General features: G+C 39.0%; 1 pseudogene; it reads left to right on the forward strand.

Moving 5' to 3' along the window:
• The first annotated feature begins 4565 nt into the window (after positions 1–4565).
• The window catches only part of LOC117514899, a 35361-nt pseudogene continuing 18855 nt past the window's right edge, over positions 4566–21071 (forward strand).

The raw sequence follows: 21071 nt of genomic DNA on the forward strand, positions 1-21071 counted from the left end.
CGATATTATTAGTAATGTGTCCATTATTATACATTATATATTATTTGGTGTCAATCGGCTAATTCACTGTTTCAACTCGCTGTCACACTGTATAAATCTGAAGAGTAACAGTGGTTTTGCCAATTCACAGTCAGTTTTAATGCAACACCAAAGCATTTTAGTTCATGAATATCACCAGATATCAAAAAGCAAAACGAGAAATATGGAATAATGTCCAATGTCTCTGTAGTTTAGAAATGCCTTCTTTTATAGATTAGCTATACATATTTATTAGTTACAGCCATCAGGATTGACCCCAGTTAAAACAACGGCATTCAACATAAATGACTTGTGTGTGTGTGTGTGTGTGTGTGTGTGTGTGTGTGTGTGTGTGTGTGTGTGTGTGTGTGTGTGTGTGTGTGTGTGTGTGTGTGTGTGTGTGTGTGTGTGTGTGTGTGTGTGTGTGAGTGTGTATGTGTTTTACGGCACATTAGCTGAAGCACCCAAAATAGCACAGTCGGCTGACAGCACTTAGAGACTGTAGCAACATTCTTAAAACTTAGTTGGTTGAAAAAAGAGAACAAATATCAACCATTCACAAAGGCTTCATGACTTTTCCTTGACCATCGATGCCATGTGCCTGTCTGTCTGCCATCAGCATTACATGTTATGGGATTCTTTTCCTATATGTGTCACACAAGAAAAAAGGTTGAATCCTGTAAAAAAAAAATTAGATGACTGAAATGCTACCTTTATCTAACTTTATCAAGTTTTTTAAATAATTTGTAAGCTTAATAATAATAATGTTGTGTATGTGCAAAGCAAAAAAAAAAAAGTAATAACACCTTTTTTTCATTATTTGCACATCAAAGAATAAATAAGCTTGCATTTGTGACTATTCACCCCTGGGTGGGGGTGTTCAGCTCAGGCCCTTTACCAGAGGCCTGCGAGTTTGAAGGTTCAACAACACTGTAGCTGTAGCCATATATATATATATATATACTCGTGTATATATATATATATATATATATATATATATATATATATATATATATATTCACAAATGCAAGTTAGTTTGTCCTTTGATGTGCAAATAATGAAAAAAGGGTGTTATTCCTTTTTTCACTTTGCACATGTGTAACACTGATGTACTCAAAAACAAAAAACAAACAAAAAACAACATAAGCATAGAAAGAAAATTTAAGCATTACCAAAGAAGAAGAAGAAATAAAAATCATGTTGTGTGTAAGTGGTTGTACTCACTGACTGGGTGAACTTTGCAGGACCAAAGCGTCTCAAGTTCTGCTGCATTTACACTTTTTATAACCTGAGCTAACCGGAACTACTTTCCAGCGACCTCCACTCACACAGGCGCTAGTGCCACACTAACTTTATTATTCACAACTTTAGCAGCAGCATACACCTGCTTATTTTTTCAAATGGAAGTCCGTTTCTAAATGTAAATATAAAATGTATCGATTTAAAACAGAGCTATGCCGATTGTGGCGGAAGACTACAGCGCAGGTGCAGCTGTGGTTCATCTGCGCAGCAGCCTTGATCTTCTATGATGGAATGAATAAATGAATGAAAACACCTTTGATTAGGGACACGGCGGGCTGCAAACATCGTGTCACTCACATCGCCACCACACGTCACTGTGACGTCTACATGACTGTGTGTGAATACCTTCTGGGAAACTGATCTAGTTTTCAGTTATTTAAGCGGTGTGTGTTTTGACACGTGCACTGAGCAAACGTCTATGGCATTTAACATGATGAAACCTTATTTATATATTTTAACTATTAATATTAAATATTAAAACAACATTTAAAATATATTTTTATTCCTTTTATAAAATAAAACAACATCATTTTAGGTGGTGAAGTGGTACCCTGCAACTTCTAAGAAAATAAAATTATTCAGGTGTTTACAATCATTTTATTAATAAGCCGCCATTAAAATCAAGTGTGCGTGCATGCCTGTGTGTGTGTACACACGCACACTTGATTATATGTGTGTGTGTGTGTGTGTGTGTGTGTGTGTGTGTGTGTGTGTGTGTGTGTGTGTGTGTGTGTGTGTGTGTGTGTGTGTGTGTAATAACCTGAACAAACATATGAATAATGTGTACTCTTCTTTATTGATTAATTGATTTCTTGGAAGTGCTAACAATGTCAGTTTATTTTTAATTTGTCTATAACGGCTTTCTTATTATCTTAACGTTTAGTGCATTTACACTCTGGTTTATTGCCCTGACCTACGTAATACTTTAAGCGTTACAATATAAATATAAATTGTAATTTTTAATTTTACAGCAAAATGGTCAACAATTTGATTGTAAAGTGAGAAATGAACTACAACGTAATCACAGATTAATACGGCATATACAGTTTTCAGAAGAAATCTGAAGAATAAAGCAATGAAATGAGGTAAAAATGATTATCTGCCTTCTTTGTCGCTGGACTCGCTCGACAACAGCACCCTCTTGTGGGCGATTTGTCGAAATGTACATTTTATGAAAGGATGGCCACCCAGTGGCAACTGGAGTTAAATGGTTAAATGGTATATATATATATATATATATATATATATATATATATATATATATATATATATATGTATACTCAACAAAAATATAAACGCAACGCTTTTGGTTTTGCTCCCATTTTGTATGAGATGAACTCAAAGACCTAAAACTTTCTCCACATACACAATATCAACATTTCCCTCAAATATTGTTCACAAACCAGTCTAAATCTGTGATAGTGAGCACTTCTCCTTTGCTGAGATAATCCATCCCACCTCATAGGTGTGCCATATCAAGATGCTGATTAGACACCATGATTAGTGCACAGGTGTGCCTTAGACTGCCCACAATAAAAGGCCACTCTGAAAGGTGCAGTTTTATCACACAGCACAATGCCACAGATGTCGCAAGATTTGAGGGAGCATGCAATTGGCATGCTGACAGCAGGAATGTCAACCAGAGCTGTTGCTCGTGTATTGAATGTTCATTTCTCTACCATAAGCCGTCTCCAAAGGCGTTTCAGAGAATTTGGCAGTACATCCAACCAGCCTCACAACCGCAGACCACGTGTAACCACACCAGCCCAGGACCTCCACATCCAGCATGTTCACCTCCAAGATCGTCTGAGACCAGCCACTCGGACAGCTGCTGAAACAATCGGTTTGCATAACCAAAGAATTTCTGCACAAACTGTCAGAAACCATCTCAGGGAAGCTCATCTGCATGCTCGTCATCCTCATCGGGGTCTCGACCTGACTCCAGTTCGTCGTCGCAACTTCGCACAGCCATTGAAGAGGAGTGGACCAACATTCCACAGGCCACAATTGACAACTTGATCAACTCTATGCGAAGGAGATGAGTTGCACTGCATGAGGCAAATGGTGGTCACACCAGATACTGACTGGTATCCCCCCCCCCAATAAAACAAAACTGCACCTTTCAGAGTGGCCTTTTATTGTGGACAGTCTAAGGCACACCTGTGCACTAATCATGGTGTCTAATCAGCATCTTGGTATGGCACACCTGTGAGGTGGGATGGATTATCTCAGCAAAGGAGAAGTGCTCACTATCACAGATTTAGACTGGTTTGTGAACAATATTTGAGGGAAATGGTGATATTGTGTATGTGGAAAAAGTTTTAGATCTTTGAGTTCATCTCATACAAAATGGGAGTAAAACCAAAAGTGTTGCGTTTATATTTTTGTTGAGTGTATATATATATCCGCACAGTTCAATAACTGATGACATGTTCAATTCACGCTCCTCTTCTTTGGATTACGGCTGCAACACGCACATTGAAGTTTGTGATGACATTGCCACACATCTCAAGAGGGATTTTTCAAATTTCCTGAGGGATGTTGGTCTTCAGGACCTCTATGGTCTGTGGATTGTTAGTACACTCTCTAATTGTACGAATTAATAAAGTGGTAACATTTTATTGACCCATCCTGTATCTCTCTCTCTCTCTCTCTCTCTCTCTCTCTCTCTCTCTCTCTCTCTCTCTCTCTCTCTCTCTCTCTCTCTCTCTCTCTCTATATATATATATATATATATCCTGCCCATCACTGAATTGAGTTCATCCAATGAGTCATTTGTATGAGTGTATCACTCAAACAAATGACTCATTGGATTGGATTCCATCTATGAAAATGTAGTCCCAACTAAATTATATTAAATGATCTTGGATGTGTTTTATTTGAGTTGGGGCTACATATATTTATTAGATGGAAATCCTGCACATAATTGAATTAAGTTGATCCAATGAGCAACTTTTTGAGTGTGTTTTATGTACTCCAGTCTCACAGATCATCGTGATTCAGGAGCATGAAATATACATTAATCTATTGGTTCATCACATTGTCACAAAAAGTGCTAAATTTTTGTCATGGTAGCACAAATTCATTCTAATTCATTCCGTGATGGCTGCACATAATTAGGGATCATGGTTAGGGTTAGGGGAAGGAGTAGGGTTAGTTTATGGTTAAGGTTAGGGTTGGGAGTAGGAGTAGTGTTAGTGAGTCAAAAAAAAAACCCCTGTCACAAAAATTTGAATCATTTCGTGATGGAAGGACGAAAAGAAAGCGTGAGACTGGGCTGGATTTACATGGCTGCAGCTAGATGGTTGCTTTCGAGATGTGGGCATGGACTGATTATTTTCCCAGGTGGCTAACATCCAGGATCCAAGATAGTTCCATAGTGTGGTGGATACTCCCAGACCTGACTTGAAAATCAACTGAATGATTGGTCTTGTGACAGGTTTGTGCCAACATAAGATAAAACACTAAACGATTAAGTTTTGGGGGTGGTTTGTTTCCAATGCTAATACTGTAGTGGCCACCACCTATAAATAATCATGAACATGGAAGGAGATTTAAGACTGACAAAAGCACTTATTGAGACAAGACATGCACAGATGAATGGAGAAATGTTTAATCTGAGCAGATTGTGGAGCAGCAGGCGACACAGCAGATTAAGGTCAGACTGCAGCACACCAGACAAACGAGACTAATTAAGGACATACAGGTTAGCTTCATTCACTGAATTTAAACTGGTTCACAACAAACCGGTTATTTATTTGTCCAGTTGTTACAGGATTGGTTTCCTCTGATCAGCTGTCAGGGAAGGAGAGGACAGTCAAACACACACACACACACACACACACACACACACACACACACACACACACACACACACACACACACACACACACACACACACACACACACACACACACACACACACACACAGACTGAGCTGTTCAAAAGCAACGTTTTTCTGTTTGCTTTCTTCCCTTCTTTCTTACACGACGGAAACTCATTATTTGTACAACAATCAATGTGGAAGCTGCAGAAAGGTAAGAACTCAAAGTGATAGTAAGATATTACACAACAAATGTTCCTGTTTTATTTATTTATTTATTTTTGAAGAAGAAAAAGTCTTGATTTATATTATTTTTATTTTTCACTGTTGTGAAATCAAAAGCATCTTGTCAAAGCACTTACACAAACGTGTTGCAAATGTAAAAAAAAATTACACTAGAAGACACATATTTTGTAGTACAGGCACTGGTGGGCACAGATAACCAAAAAATTAACTTTGATAACAGATAATCAGATAACTGAAAAATTATCTTTAATAACGATAAAAAGATAAACCACCCAAAAATGTATCGGAAGTTACAGATAACCAATAATAGATAAATTCCAATATTGTCTCTCGTACATCTGCAACTACTAATAAACTGAATTTAACTTTTAACGCCACAACAGCTTCTAGTAATATTAAAAGTGACAACAGAGCCAAACAATGAGGCCACACTCTTGTCTTTGAACATCCTGCCCCTGTTAGCAGTTCTTGTTTACGACACAGCTTCCAGCACAGAGATACCCTGAAAGCAGCCATAAAGCCCAATTCTCTATCAATCACAACGCTTCAGTCAGGCGGAGGTCTTGAAAAATAAAGTCATGCTGACTTATGGTTTTGATTTAATGTCAGTTCTGTCATTTGTACAAAGTTAAAATATAGCATATATCTTTTAATGTTGAATAATACACTAATTCTGAGGTTTTGTAACAAACACAGACAGATCGCAAAGGATTCTGGGTAAAAGTGCCTCTGCTAAACACTGATTGGTTCAGTCATTCATTATGTAAACCAACACATTAATGTGACGTGTGTCGTGTGTTGGTGTTTACAGATAAATGTGCTTTTGTAAAATATTCCCTTTTTTTATTTGTAATGAAAATCAAACCTGTTTGATATTATTCTGGTCGGCCGTCATGAGGTTATCCTGCTGCTGAGGGGCTACAAGCATCCAACCGCTCGCACTGTGCATGTGCAAACACCGCAGAACTGTCTTGTAATGTTTTTTGTTGTTGTTGTTGTTGTTGTTGTTTTGTTTTTAAACTTAATTTGTAAAAAAATAAAATAAAATAAAAAAGCCATTTGCAAAGCCAAAAAGTTGATTTGACAACCATCTGATATAACCGGGGTGAAAATAAATAGAACACTGCCATCTACTGGTGCCCAGACGCTTAGTACTTAGGGCAAATACTGCCATGAACACTACTGGCCAGTAGATGGCAGTAGAGGCCTTGAAAACCTGCAGAGGGTGGAGAAGCAGCTCTCTTCTGTTTGCAGAGGGTAGAGGTATGCATTTGTTAAACTTTTAACAGGCAGGTGCTCAAGTGACTTTAAATTTTAAAAATGTTTATCACTGTTCATCTTTGTTTACTATGTTATCGGTCTAAAAGTTATGGGACAAAAATGTATCGGAAGATAATTAGTCCAATAATGGTTTTTAAAGTTATTTAAAAAGATAATCAGATAATGAAAACATTATCTTCGATAATTACGAGGTCTGTTAGAAAAGTATCGTACCTTTTTATTTTTTTTAAAAACTATATGGATTTGATTCATATGTTTTTACGTCAGCCAAGCTTGAACCTTCGTGCGCATGTGTGAGTTTTTCCACGCCTGTCGGTTGCGTCATTCGCCTGTGGGCAGGCTTTGAGTGAGCACTGGTCCACCCCTCTCGTCGTTGTTTCATTGCGAGGAAATGGCGGAATGATTTGGGCTTTTTTTCCATCAGAATTTTTTCAGAAACCATTAGAGACAGGCAGCTGGAAACCATTCGAAAAATTTACCTGGCTTTCGGTGAAAATTTTTTTTCACAGAGAATAAGGAGTGTTACTACAGCTATAAGGATGGCCCACAATGGCGCACGGCGCGCCGCGCTCCGAGCTGCCATTGAGAGGCAGAAACCACCACATCATTTCTAAACGGATGGCTCTGTGGAGCCGAGACCGTCATGTGCAATTTCAGCATCAGCATCAGCCATTTTCCAGCAGATTTCACTTTTAACAAGAGATTTTGTCATGGAAAGCCGCGCGGAGGCTTCGCGAATCACGACCGATTCGCTGATGAAGCGAGACAAAGGAACACCTCTGTTTCGGAGTGTTAGAGGACAAGTTGGGACATGCCCAGCTCTCCACGATTTCTCTTATACTCACTCGACTGGTAAGCACTGAAAGCCTGTCTTTATCATTTAAGTATGGTTGGTGTTTCATGATAAACATTTTCAAACTTGCATATTTTATGTTGATGCATGTAAAAACTCTTCTACTGTACAATACATTTAGGCATGAAACATCTTTTGTGGAACTTCTGTGACATAAGTAGCAGTCATGCTGTTCATTGTCCAAATTATTCCAGAAAGGGCTTAGAGGGTGCAGGGTTTTTTTTTTTTTTGTTTTGTTTTTTTTGTTTTGCAGCCACTGACTTCAGCAGGTGATTTCACTGATGAACTCATCCCACCTGTTCAAAGGGATGTTAATCAGTGAAATCACCTGCTGAAGTCAGTGGCTGCAAAAAAAAAAAAAAAACCTGCACCCTCTCAGCCCTTTCTGGAATAGTTTGGACATCACTGTGTTTGACACATGTACTATGCTGGAGAGAAGAGAAGGATTTTCATCCAAGAAAACAGTTCAAATCTAGGCTTGTGTCTCCCATGTGTCCTCTGGCAAACTATAAGTGAAATTGTGTATCCTTTTAAGAAAACCCTTCTCTGTTCCTCTCCACCATAAAGCTGTGTCACTGGTGATGCAGTAGACAAGTGTTGCACTGTGCACAGTCTCTCCAACTACTACCACAAAAGCCTATAACTCCTTCAGAGTTGTCATAGGTATCTTGGTGGCTTCCCTTACTGTTCTCCTTCTTGCATAGTCACTCAGTTTTTGATTTACTATATAGCACTATATTGTTTGTATTTCTGAATGATTGATGTAAATGAAGCCCAAAGCATATATGATTTGGAAATGTTCATGTATGAGTTGACTGAACAAAACTGGCTGTAAATGTGATGATTTGTATATATTTGTAATAATTCTAATACTTTATCCAGTTACTTATGCCATCTGAAAGTGGAGGCTCTATGTATATAAATAGGTGTAATTTCTAAACGATTTGTTCAATATTGAATTAAATACAAGCACATATTGATTGTTTCAGTTCAGCTCCATTGTGGCAGTGAAAAAAATACAACATTACAAAAAAATCTGTGCCAGTCCAATGACCTATGGGTCTGCTTGTATGCATCCATTTTCATTTGTCATATATGATATATTTAGCATCATTTATTTTGTATTGTTGCTGTTGTTTTAGGTTTTAGCCACACTAAATGTGCTTTGTGGATTTATGCCCACCAATGAAATATTCCACATCTGCACTAAAAGTGATATTTCCCCTCATGAGAATTCTCTAAACTCGGATTCAGGCTCAGCAGCACACTGCTTTGTCATTTAGGTGGGCGGGTAAAAGAAAGGAGAAAATTATTTGTAAATAAGAGAACTTTTTTCTTTCTTTCTTTTGATGGATTTTGGTATTAAATTGACAGGAGACAGAGTGCCAGCAGTAGTCAGGATCTGACGAGGACAGTGACACAGAGGAGATCCTGTGTGGAGTCCATGTAAGCCACTTTACTTTTACTTTCTCACTCAGATACTGTTTGCACTTTGATTGGGGTGTAAAATACAATAAAGTCACCACTGGATTTGAGATATCAACCTGAGTTTAAACCTCTCATGATAGCGCAGCACAGTTTGAATGGAAACTGTCTACAACCTCAAAGTTCTTTTTAAATCCACAATAAGAAAAACAGATTGTGGGCAGGGTTCTAGCTACAGTTACTTTCTAACTTGTAATTATGGAATAATGGCTTTCTCCTCTGCAGCTGTTGTGTGTGTGTTTTCAGATGGTTGTTGTTTTACGTGTGTTTGATCAGGAGTGCTGTGCTGGTGAACTTTACCACCACCCACAGCTTAACTCAGACATAGTCTGTATTCAGACTCTGCAGTCTCTGTCAGGTGAAAGTCTTCACTCTTTCGTAGCTCCGTAAGATATCAGTTTTGCTTTTCTGCAAATTTATTTTCATGCTTTCTCTCCAGGGAGTGTTTGGCAATTGATTCTGTGGCTGTTGACTTAAAGATAAATGCCAGCTTACTGGATGTAAGTACCTTTTCTATGCCTTTCCCGCATGGGTTTAATTCTGATATCGGTCTGTTTATTGGGTGTGATATTTTTGGTGTTCACAGGAACAAGTGGCCAAATCCTGGAGGATTAATCCATCAGAACCCATCGTCATCCGCCTGCACTTTTCTGCATCACGCTATTTGGATGGACCTGGTAAGAGTCAACATCATTATTCCAAACTCTGTTTTCTTACAGAGACGCATGCAGGATATTCTTTGAACCAATCAAAAAACACTTTTCAGCACAAGAGTCATTGCCACAGAAACAATTATCTTATTAGCATTTAAAATCACCAGATTTTTTTTAGAAGTGATTTTAATATTTTGATTGTATTTTTTAAATAATTTATATTTTTCTTTATAAATTTCCCTTTCACCTTTATATGAAATTTTTAAATGTATATATGATTTTACTAGCTGGGGTACCCGGCGTTGCCCAGGTTAACCTGTTTAAGATATCTACAAAATATTCCAAAGTTTATATTTTGTGAGAATTGTAGATATCTTATAAGTATATATGTAGTCCGAATAGGCAAAGGTTTGAACTAAAAACCCAAAATAGGTGGAATCCCCAAACCAAGAGAAAAAACTGAATTTTGCTGCATGCAAGAAACAACAATGAAGTTCTTCAGACTTTATATTGCAGATCAAGTATGCTCATAATCATTAATCAGACTTGATGTTATGACCTTTATAATTGTTGATACATTGCAAATCTAGTTTATAAGAATGCTACAAAAATAAAATGGCTTTTAAGCAAATGTTAATTTTGGATTTGAGATGTTGAATATATATTTAAATGTAGCTTTTACTGACCAATAGTTCTGAAGAGCCTCTTGGTAGACAATGTTCCTTGTCCTTCTGTCAGGAAAGTGGATATACAGCTGATTGGGGTTACCAACTCTGGAGCATCTGACTAACTGTGGAAGATCGCAGGTTCTGCCATATTCAGGCCAGCCACATTATCAGCAAAAGTAGTGGTTTCTTTTTGCACACTTTGAGGCATTCCATCTTTAAATGGTGTAAATGTTGCCTTGCATATTTCTTAAAGTTATACATTCATTGGTATATTTAGAGAACAAACAATCTTTTCAATTGTAAAAAAAAGAGGTTTGGCCACTAAAAACAGTTTGAGCCATGAAACATCAACATACCAAAACTATTAGATCAACCCCAAAACTAGTGCACTATTATAATAGGACAGCAGGTTGTGAAGAGTTGATAAATAACAAAATTTAATTTATGATATTTACATCATAATGAGCAGCCTATATACAACGCGCCATTGGAGAACACAGGCTCTATGCCCGCTTACTGGCTGATTGAAAGGGTGCTGCACCATCAGCAGTTAGAACTACATCACTTTTTCAAATGATCTGCAGATTGCCATTGTGATACAGAAAACATGCGTTTGCCTGATACATTATGATCAACGCTAGGCAAGTGATACACATCATGTACACTCGACACATACTCGAACTGATAATCTGTGATTTTGGGCATTTGCCCGGTGGGCCGCTGCACGTTTTCACGTGCGTGGGCCGGCCCTCCCATATTTATAGAGATTATGGAAATAGTGTTCTCGAACCGCGCGCTGCTGTCAACACGAGGAAAGTCCGTGATCGGTGAAGCTACAGCATTTAATCGGCGCAGCTGCAGAACCACTTCCTGAATTTGTGTCAAAATAAAAGTTCTGTATTGTTTCATACACGGCACAGTCTTATTCTAGGTTTCAGTTTTGTTTCCGTTTGATCACACAACGGAGACTTACATCGAGCACAATGATTGACATGACTAACAGCCAATGACAATTGGAGAAGCATACAGGGTGGCCAATCAGATTGCAGAAAGAGCAGGCGGCCGCTCCCGCCCCTGCAGTGTTGCCAGATGTACGATAATTATCGTATTTGTACGATAGTTTTACCCTTTGTACGATGTACAAAGGGTAAAACACCCAAGAATCATTTTGCAGGCGTTGCACTCAGGCGGCATCAAAGACACAACACACACAGGGCTGCTGCTGGCTTTGGCCGCCAGGGACAACGTCATTTGAAAGCCCGCCCCCTCTCATAAATAATGAGTTCCCATCCAATCTCTGCCGTGACAGAAAGATTCCCCAACCAACACCTTTTTTTTCCGAAACTTTATTTCAACAAATGCAATAACAAACGAACAAAACACAAGAGCAAAGAGATATACAAGAAGAATAAAAAAAAAGTTCAAGTTCCTTATGGAGGTGTCAACATTTTTTCTGTGTTGAACAAAATCTGCACAAGTGTCCATGGCATCAGATGACGACAGCGACCTCGAGGTTGAATTCGACTCTTTCTAGTCTGGTAATTAACACGTTTGTGTCCCTTCACAGAAAAAAAAATCTTTCTAGTAGTGCGTTCTAGTTTCCCCATTACTATAATTACTGTTTAAAAATGTGACATAAAATTCTTTGGAAACGAAAAAAAACGATAAAATAGCTACGTTGTATGCGTTTTGTTTGTGTACGTTCATTTCTCCCAAAATACGATCATTTTGAGATTTTGGTACGATAGTTTCATATTTCATATCTGGCAACACTGCGCCCCTGTGAATAGACTGAGTCCTCGGCGCCTGGACTTCTCTGCGCTTCGCGCTCTCCCTGCTGCTCAGATTTATTCCCGAATGTTGCTCCTGGTGTGGAAACGAGGGTGAAAATTTAAGATAAAACAAATGAGTGATGTTTTTTGTTTGTTTTAGGGGGTCAAAGCTGTGATCTTTATTGGGACAGCAGACCAGTTATAATGGTAATAGGGGAGGCCGGCACTGTTTGTAACAGTGTTCAAAGCTGCAGCCATGCTGGCATTTTGATTTCACTTTACACGTTATGAGGATCAGTTCACAGAAGTGAAATATTCTTTGGAGTATTCTACACTCTAAAACAAATTATTTGCTCAGTTTAAAAACAAAACAAAACCCTAAAATAGCAATTTGCATGTTTTTTAAAGAAATTCTTACTCAGCCACTGAGTACACACAAGACACTTATACAACCCCTGGCAAAAATTATGGAATCACCGGCCTCAGAGGATGTTCATTCAGCTGTTTAATTTTGTAGAAAAAAAGCAGATCACAGACATGACACAAAACTAAAGTCATTTCAAATGGCAACTTTCTGGCTTTAAGAAACACTATAAGAAATCAAGAAAAAAAGATTGTGGCAGTCAGTAACGGTTACTTTTTTAGACCAAGCAGAGGAAAAAAATATGGAATCACTCAATTCTGAGGAAAAAATTATGGAATCACCCTGTAAATTTTCATCCCCCAAATTAACATCTGCATCAAATCAGATCTGCTCATTGACATTGACCCTATGTGTCTTTTTGCAAGGAATGTTTTTGCAGTTTTTGCTCTATGTCAAGATGCATTATCATCTTGAAAAATGATTTCATCATCCCCAAACATCCTTTCAATTGTCCAAAATATCAACATAAACTTGTGCATTTATTGATGATGTAATGACAGCCATCTCCCCAGTGCCTTTACCTGACATGCAGCCCCATATCATCAATGACTGTGGAAATTTACATGTTCTCTTCAGGCAGTCATCTTCATAAATCTCATTGGAAAGGCACCAAACAAAAGTTCCAGCATCATCACCTTGCCCAATGCAGATTCGAGATTCATCACTGAATATGACTTTCATCCAGTCATCCACAGTCCACAATTGCTTTTCCTTAGCCCATTGTAACCTTGTTTTTTTCTGTTTAGGTGTTAATGATGACTTTCGTTTAGCTTTTCTGTATGTAAATCCCATTTCCTTTAGGCGGTTTCTTACAGTTCGGTCACAGACGTTGACTCCAGTTTCCTCCCATTCATTCCTCATTTGTTTTGTTGTACATTTTTCGATTTTTGAGACATATTGCTTTAAGTTTTCTGTCTTGACGCTTTGATGTCTTCCTTGGTCTACCAGTATGTTTGCCTTTAACAACCTTCCCATGTTGTTTGTATTTGGTCCAGAGTTTAGACACAGCTGACTGTGAACAACCAACATCTTTTGCAACATTGCGTGATGATTTACTCTCTTTTAAGAGTTTGATAATCCTCTCCTTTGTTTCAACTGACATCTCTCGTGTTGGAGCCATGATTCATGTCAGTGCACTTGGTGCAACAGCTCTCCAAGGTGTGTTCACTCCTTTTTAGATGCAGACTAATGAGCAGATCTGATATGATGCAGGTGTTAGTTTTGGGGATGAAAATTTACAGGGTGATTCCATAATTTTTTCCTCAGAATTGAGTGATTCCATATTTTTTTCCTCTGCTTGGTCTAAAAAAGTAACCGTTACTGACTGCCACAATCTTTTTTTCTTGATTTCTTATAGTGTTTCTTAAAGCCAGAAAGTTGCCATTTGAAATTACTTTAGTTTTGTGTCATGTCTGTGATCTGCTTTTTTTCTACAAAATTAAACAACTGAATGAACATCCTCCGAGGCCGGTGATTCCATAATTTTTGCCAGGGGTTGTAGTCAGACAAACCCAAGTTTAGCAACGCATTTAATTAAGTGGTTTTGTATACTTAATTTGCTTTGTCCTCTACACTGTTAATTAATTTTAACCAATTTAATTTAAAGGTTTTGGTGTTATTAGTTAGTCAAGTTATTTAAGTTTTTCTAGCTTCTTTTTTGCCTCCATTCCACTCAGTAATGTTCATGCAAAATATTACCTTAATTTTCTCTCTCTCTCTCTCTCACTCACACACACACACATACACGTTGGAGACACAAAAGCTTTTTTCCACCTGTGTGCTTTTGCTTCCATTTTGTACTATGATCAAGGTGAAATGACAGTGAAAGTGTGTGTTTAGGTGTGTGTTCATGGTGTTTAGGTGTATAGTATTTGTTCATTGGGGGTTTGGTATGGACGGGTGGGTGTGCGTGTTTGGGGGTGGATTCATCGGGCCAATAGTGGGCTGGTCCAGAGTAAAAATGCCAGGGCCGAAATTTGTTCGCAGTCCGACCTTGACTCGACACCTTTATTTTTAGAAAATGTGCAAATGTTTAGAAATACATGTACAAATTGCAAGAAAAGACAAAGCTTGATATTTTATTCAGTAAACTTTTAAAGTTTAATTTACAGCCTGTGGTTTAAAGCTCTCTGCTAAGAGTGAAAACCTTCATTCCAAGAAGGAATAGGCTGTATTCTGATAAGTATTATATCATAGTGATTGTGTATAAGTTTTATCAAAATTCATGTGGGTTGACACCCCCCCCCCCCCCACCCCCCACCCCTTCTCAGCCACCAATGCCTGGCATGGAGAGAACCCATGTACATCTCTGAGCTGGCACCTTATCTGCAGGTCTAAATCCTTGTTCCTGGGGACAGCATTATGAAGAGTTTACCCTGTATTTATTTTGAAGTTGATAAACATAACACAGTATTAAATGTTCAGTATATGATTAGTTATATATTAGTTATATTAGTTATATCTGAGTTATTTTCATTAGTTACTTCATCCAAACCATCAACATGTTTATTAGACCCCATTCCTACCAGGCTGCTCAAGCAAGCCCTACCATTATTTAATGCTTCGATCTTAAATATGATCAATCTATCTTTGTTAGTTGGCTATGTACCACAGGCTTTTAAGGTGGCAGTAATTAAACCATTACTTAAAAAGCCATCACTTGACCCAGCTATCTTAGCTAATTATAGGCCAATCTCCAACCTTCCTTTTCTCTCAAAAATTCTTGAAAGGGTAGTTGTAAAACAGCTAACTGATCATCTGCAGAGGAATGGTCTATTTGAAGAGTTTCAGTCAGGTTTTAGAATTCATCATAGTACAGAAACAGCATTAGTGAAGGTTACAAATGATCTTCTTATGGCCTCCGACAGTGGACTCATCTCTGTGCTTGTTCTGTTAGACCTCAGTGCTGCTTTTGATACTGTTGACCATAAAATTTTATTACAGAGATTAGAGCATGCCATAGGTATTAAAGGCACTGCGCTGCGGTGGTTTGAATCATATTTGTCTAATAGATTACAATTTGTTCATGTAAATGGGGAATCTTCTTCACAGACTTAAGTTAATTATGGAGTTCCACAAGGTTCTGTGCTAGGACCAATTTTATTCACTTTATACATGCTTCCCTTAGGCAGTATTATTAGACGGTATTGCTTAAATTTTCATTGTTACGCAGATGATACCCAGCTTTATCTATCCATGAAGCCAGAGGACACACACCAATTAGCTAAACTGCAGGATTGTCTTACAGACATAAAGACATGGATGACCTCTAATTTCCTGCTTTTAAACTCAGATAAAACTGAAGTTATTGTACTTGGCCCCACAAATCTTAGAAACATGGTGTCTAACCAGATCCTTACTCTGGATGGCATTACCCTGACCTCTAGTAATACTGTGAGAAATCTTGGAGTCATTTTTGATCAGGATATGTCATTCAAAGCGCATATTAAACAAATATGTAGGACTGCTTTTTTGCATTTACGCAATATCTCTAAAATCAGAAAGGTCTTGTCTCAGAGTGATGCTGAAAAACTAATTCATGCATTTATTTCCTCTAGGCTGGACTATTGTAATTCATTATTATCAGGTTGTCCTAAAAGTTCCCTAAAAAGCCTTCAGTTAATTCAAAATGCTGCAGCTAGAGTACTGACGGGGACTAGAAGGAGAGAGCATATCTCACCCATATTGGCCTCTCTTCATTGGCTTCCTGTTAATTCTAGAATAGAATTTAAAATTCTTCTTCTTACTTATAAGGTTTTGAATAATCAGGTCCCATCTTATCTTAGGGACCTCGTAGTACCATATCACCCCAATAGAGCGCTTCGCTCTCAGACTGCAGGCTTACTTGTAGTTCCTAGGGTTTGTAAGAGTAGAATGGGAGGCAGAGCCTTCAGCTTTCAGGCTCCTCTCCTGTGGAACCAGCTCCCAATTCAGATCAGGGAGACAGACACCCTCTCTACTTTTAAGATTAGGCTTAAAACTTTCCTTTTTGCTAAAGCTTATAGTTAGGGCTGGATCAGGTGACCCTGAACCATCCCTTAGTTATGCTGCTATAGACTTAGACTGCTGGGGGGGTTCCCATAATGCACTGAGTGTTTCTTTCTCTTTTTGCTCTGTATGCACCACTCTGCATTTAATCATTAGTGATCGATCTCTGCTCCCCTCCACAGCATGTCTTTTTCCTGGTTCTCTCCCTCAGCCCCAACCAGTCCCAGCAGAAGACTGCCCCTCCCTGAGCCTGGTTCTGCTGGAGGTTTCTTCCTGTTAAAAGGGAGTTTTTCCTTCCCACTGTAGCCAAGTGCTTGCTCACAGGGGGTCGTTTTGACCGTTGGGGTTTTACATAATTATTGTATGGCCTTGCCTTACAATATAAAGTGCCTTGGGGCAACTGTTTGTTGTGATTTGGCGCTATATAAAAAAATTGATTGATTGATTGATTAGTCAGTAAATGACAGAATACTCACATTTGTTTTTGCTATAAACAGGTCTGAAAACACTAAAGTTTGTAGAGTTGTTCAAATCTTTTCAAGGAGAGTCAAACAGGTTTGTAGCACCCACGTGCAGCATGTGCAGAGAAAGGATGCATTCATATCAAGGGGGATATTTGAATCTGCTTGGTTATACAACCAAGCTGGCATGCACACCCACGCTATGTGTGCTAGCCAGCAGCAGATAGCCCAGGAGTCTGGGCTCTGTTTATAGCAGTAGGCAGGCTACTGAGCTCCTGCATATATGCATAGGGCCAGCGGCCAGCTGTTAAAGCTGAGAGATTTGTGCTGGAGTACAACTGCCACTGAGGTACATATGGTTCAACTGTATGTATCAGATTATTGTTAATATTGTTGTCTTAATATTAATTTTTTTGTTTGAAAATAGTACGAGGTTGTAGCCCATGTCATGGTGGTTCAGAATATGTAACTTTGGGGAGTTCACTTTTTGTAGTTTTAGAGCCTATTCCGGACAGACAGAAAGACAAAAGTAGCCATTTATGTATATAGATATATCTCTCTTATACATAATATCCTTTTAGTAAAGGGTGCATATTGTGTCACAGAACTTTGTATCTGAACTTTGGGTAATAATCAAACTTTGGGTAATAATCAGTCAACAACATGTTGTTGACTGTCCAGAGAGCACCCTACCTCTCACCCAATGACTGCTGGGATGGGCTCCCGCCTCCCCGTGTCTGTTAAGTGGAACAAGTGGGTTCAGAAAATAGATGGCATCATATTGGTGTTTAATAGAGATCATCAGTTTATCTGTTATCAATTCCTCTAATTATTGATTTGTTTTGACTCAGCATCAAACTACTGCTCTCAAAGTACGAAACAGTTGGTTAACCTGATTGTGAGCTGTTCTTCTGTTAATTGCTCTCTCACATCAATGTGTCCAGATCCAGCAGACTCCAAGAACCTAATACAAAGGCTAAAATCTTCTTTCCAGGAATGAAAATAAACTGTTTCAAAAAACACACAACTTCATACCCCACGAAGAATCCCACATGAAAGTTATTTACTTACATGACCAGTGGAAAGGTGATAATCTCCTCTTCAGACAGGTTAAAGTTATAGATCACCTCGTTGTGGTGAGATTTTCTTAACTTTTGTTGGCTGCTGTTTGTGCCATAAAAGCAGTTGTACATATAGTATCATCCATTCTGCCTTCTGCATTTATTTAACAGGACCTGCTACCCCATGACTACGGCCTATAAACCACACAGAGCTGACTGCAACTCATTTTCATTTGTTCCAAACCAACACGTTTAGAAATATTAAGACACACACACATTTTATGTATATATACGACTGAGTGGATCCTTGTCATTTGATTGATGGCTTGTATGTCATGTGACATGGATTATTCGTGCCCTTTGCCGTTGTGTTTCATTGACTTTGCAATAGTTCTTTTTAGTGAGAAATTTTGGTGCTATATGAAATGTGCTATTGCATGTCCCGACCACCGAGCATGTTCACACTACCGAGGGCGGCATTTAGCTAAACATGGCGGATCATGGACAGCTGTTAGGATGAAAAGCTGGACACATTTCTGATGCAATTTTTCGCTGGAGTGAGGAAAGCAGACGGCAGTCTGTACATGAGATCAGTGGACGGCATCACAAACTACTGAGAACAATTTTGGACTCCTAGTTAAAGTTGTTGTTGCACTGTTAAGCACTAGTGACGCACGCTAAAATGTAAGTCCCTTTTCTGTTGTTTATAAATTAATAAAATATCAAATGACAAGGATCTATTTTTACCATTATATGAAACAAATAATGAGTGTTTTTCCATTTTTTCAATGGAATAAATATTTAATTTGGTGAAAGATGGAACGTATCATTTCATCTTTCATCTCATGAAATATTTGTACCATTAAACTCATAAACATTCATTATTTGTATAATACACTCAACAAAAATATAAACGCAACACTTTTGGTTTTGCTCCCATTTTGTATGAGATGAACTCAAAGATCTAAAACTTTTTCCACATACACAATATCACCATTTCCCTCAAATATTGTTCACAAACCAGTCTAAATCTGTGATAGTGAGCACTTCTCCTTTGCTGAGATAATCCATCCCACCTCACAGGTGTGCCATATCAAGATGCTGATTAGACACCATGATTAGTGCACAGGTGTGCCTTAGACTGTCCACAATAAAAGGCCACTCTGAAAGGTGCAGTTTTATCACACAGCACAATGCCACAGATGTCGCAAGATTTGAGGGAGCGTGCAATTGGCGTGCTGACAGCAGGAATGTCAACCAGAGCTGTTGCTCGTGTATTGAATGTTCATTTCTCTACCATAAGCTGTCTCCAAAGGCGTTTCAGAGAATTTGGCAGTACATCCAACCAGCCTCACAACCGCAGACCACGTGTAACCACACCAGCCCAGGACCTCCACATCCAGCATGTTCACCTCCAAGATCGTCTGAGACCAGCCACTCGGTCAGCTGCTGAAACAATCAGTTTGCATAACCAAAGAATTTCTGCACAAACTGTCAGAAACCGTCTCAGGGAAGCTCATCTGCATGCTCGTCGTCCTCATTGGGGTCTCGACCTGACTCCAGTTCGTCGTCGTAACCGACTTGAGTGGGCAAAATTTGCTGGCGTTTGGCACGTTGGAGAGGTGTTCTCTTCATGGATGAATCCCGGTTCAAACTGTTCAGGGCAGATGGCAGACAGCGTGTGTGGCGTCGTGTGGGTGAGCGGTTTTCTGATGTCAATGTTGTGGATCGAGTGGCCCATGGTGGCGGTGGGGTTATGGTATGGGCAGGCGTCTGTTATGGACGAAGAACACAGGTGCATTTTATTGATGGAATTTTGAATGCACAGAGATACCGTGACGAGATCCTGAGGCCCATTGTTGTGCCATACATCCAAGAACATCACCTCATGTTGCAGCAGGATAATGCACGGCCCCATGTTGCAAGGATCTGTACACAATTCTTGGAAGCTGAAAATGTCCCAGTTCTTGCATGGCCGGCATACTCACCGGACATGTAACCCATTGAGCATGTTTGGGATGCTCTGGACCGGCGTATACGACAGCGTGTACCAGTTCCTGCCAATATCCAGCAACTTGCGAAGGAGATGTGTTGCACTGCATGAGGCAAATGGTGGTCACACCAGATACTGACTGGTATCCCCCCCCAATAAAACAAAACTGCACCTTTCAGAGTGGCCTTTTATTGTGGGCAGTCTAAGGCACACCTGTGCACTAATCATGGTGTCTAATCAGCATCTTGATATGGCACACCTGTGAGGTGGGATGGATTATCTCAGCAAAGGAGAAGTGCTCACTATCACAGATTTAGACTGGTTTGTGAACAATATTTGAGGGAAATGGTGATATTGTGTATGTGGAAAAAGTTTTAGATCTTTGAGTTCATCTCATACAAAATGGGAGCAAAACCAAAAGTGTTGCGTTTATATTTTTGTTGAGTATATATATATATCCCGAATCCCGATTCACACCAAAATTAATTGGCTCTTTGTTGGCCCACATCCCTGTCCACCAACTTTGAGAACATCACAACGTGCTTTTGATTAAAAGCGACAAACCAGCAGACATGAAAACATGACTTCTGTGGCGGGTGTAATCACTCTATGTGTGTTCTTGTGTTTCTTCCACAGAGGGTGGTCATGACAGCAGACAAGTCATCAGCACATCTGAGCACCAAACAGCTGATGGAACTGCTTTTTACCTCCCAGACCATCGGGCACTGCAAGACGACCCCAAGTCTGCATCAGGGCTTCTTAGTTCAGGTAATGCCACATACAAAATTTAAAAATAAATAAATTCATTAATGAATTAATAATTCAGTTATTATAAAGTATGTATCAAAAAAATATGCAGTCATGCCAATTAGTATTTGGACATTGACTCTTTATTTTCTTTGTTTGCTTTTTTGTGAATTTTGGCTCTGTACACCACCACAGTGGAGCTGAAATGAAAGAATCAAGATGTGTTGGGAGTGTCCAGAGCCGGCCCAAGACATACGCTAACTACGCGGTCGCTTAGGGCCTCCACGCCACCAGGGG

The sequence above is a fragment of the Thalassophryne amazonica genome, chromosome 8 (assembly GCF_902500255.1).
Source record: "Thalassophryne amazonica chromosome 8, fThaAma1.1, whole genome shotgun sequence".
Lineage (NCBI taxonomy): Eukaryota > Metazoa > Chordata > Actinopteri > Batrachoidiformes > Batrachoididae > Thalassophryne > Thalassophryne amazonica.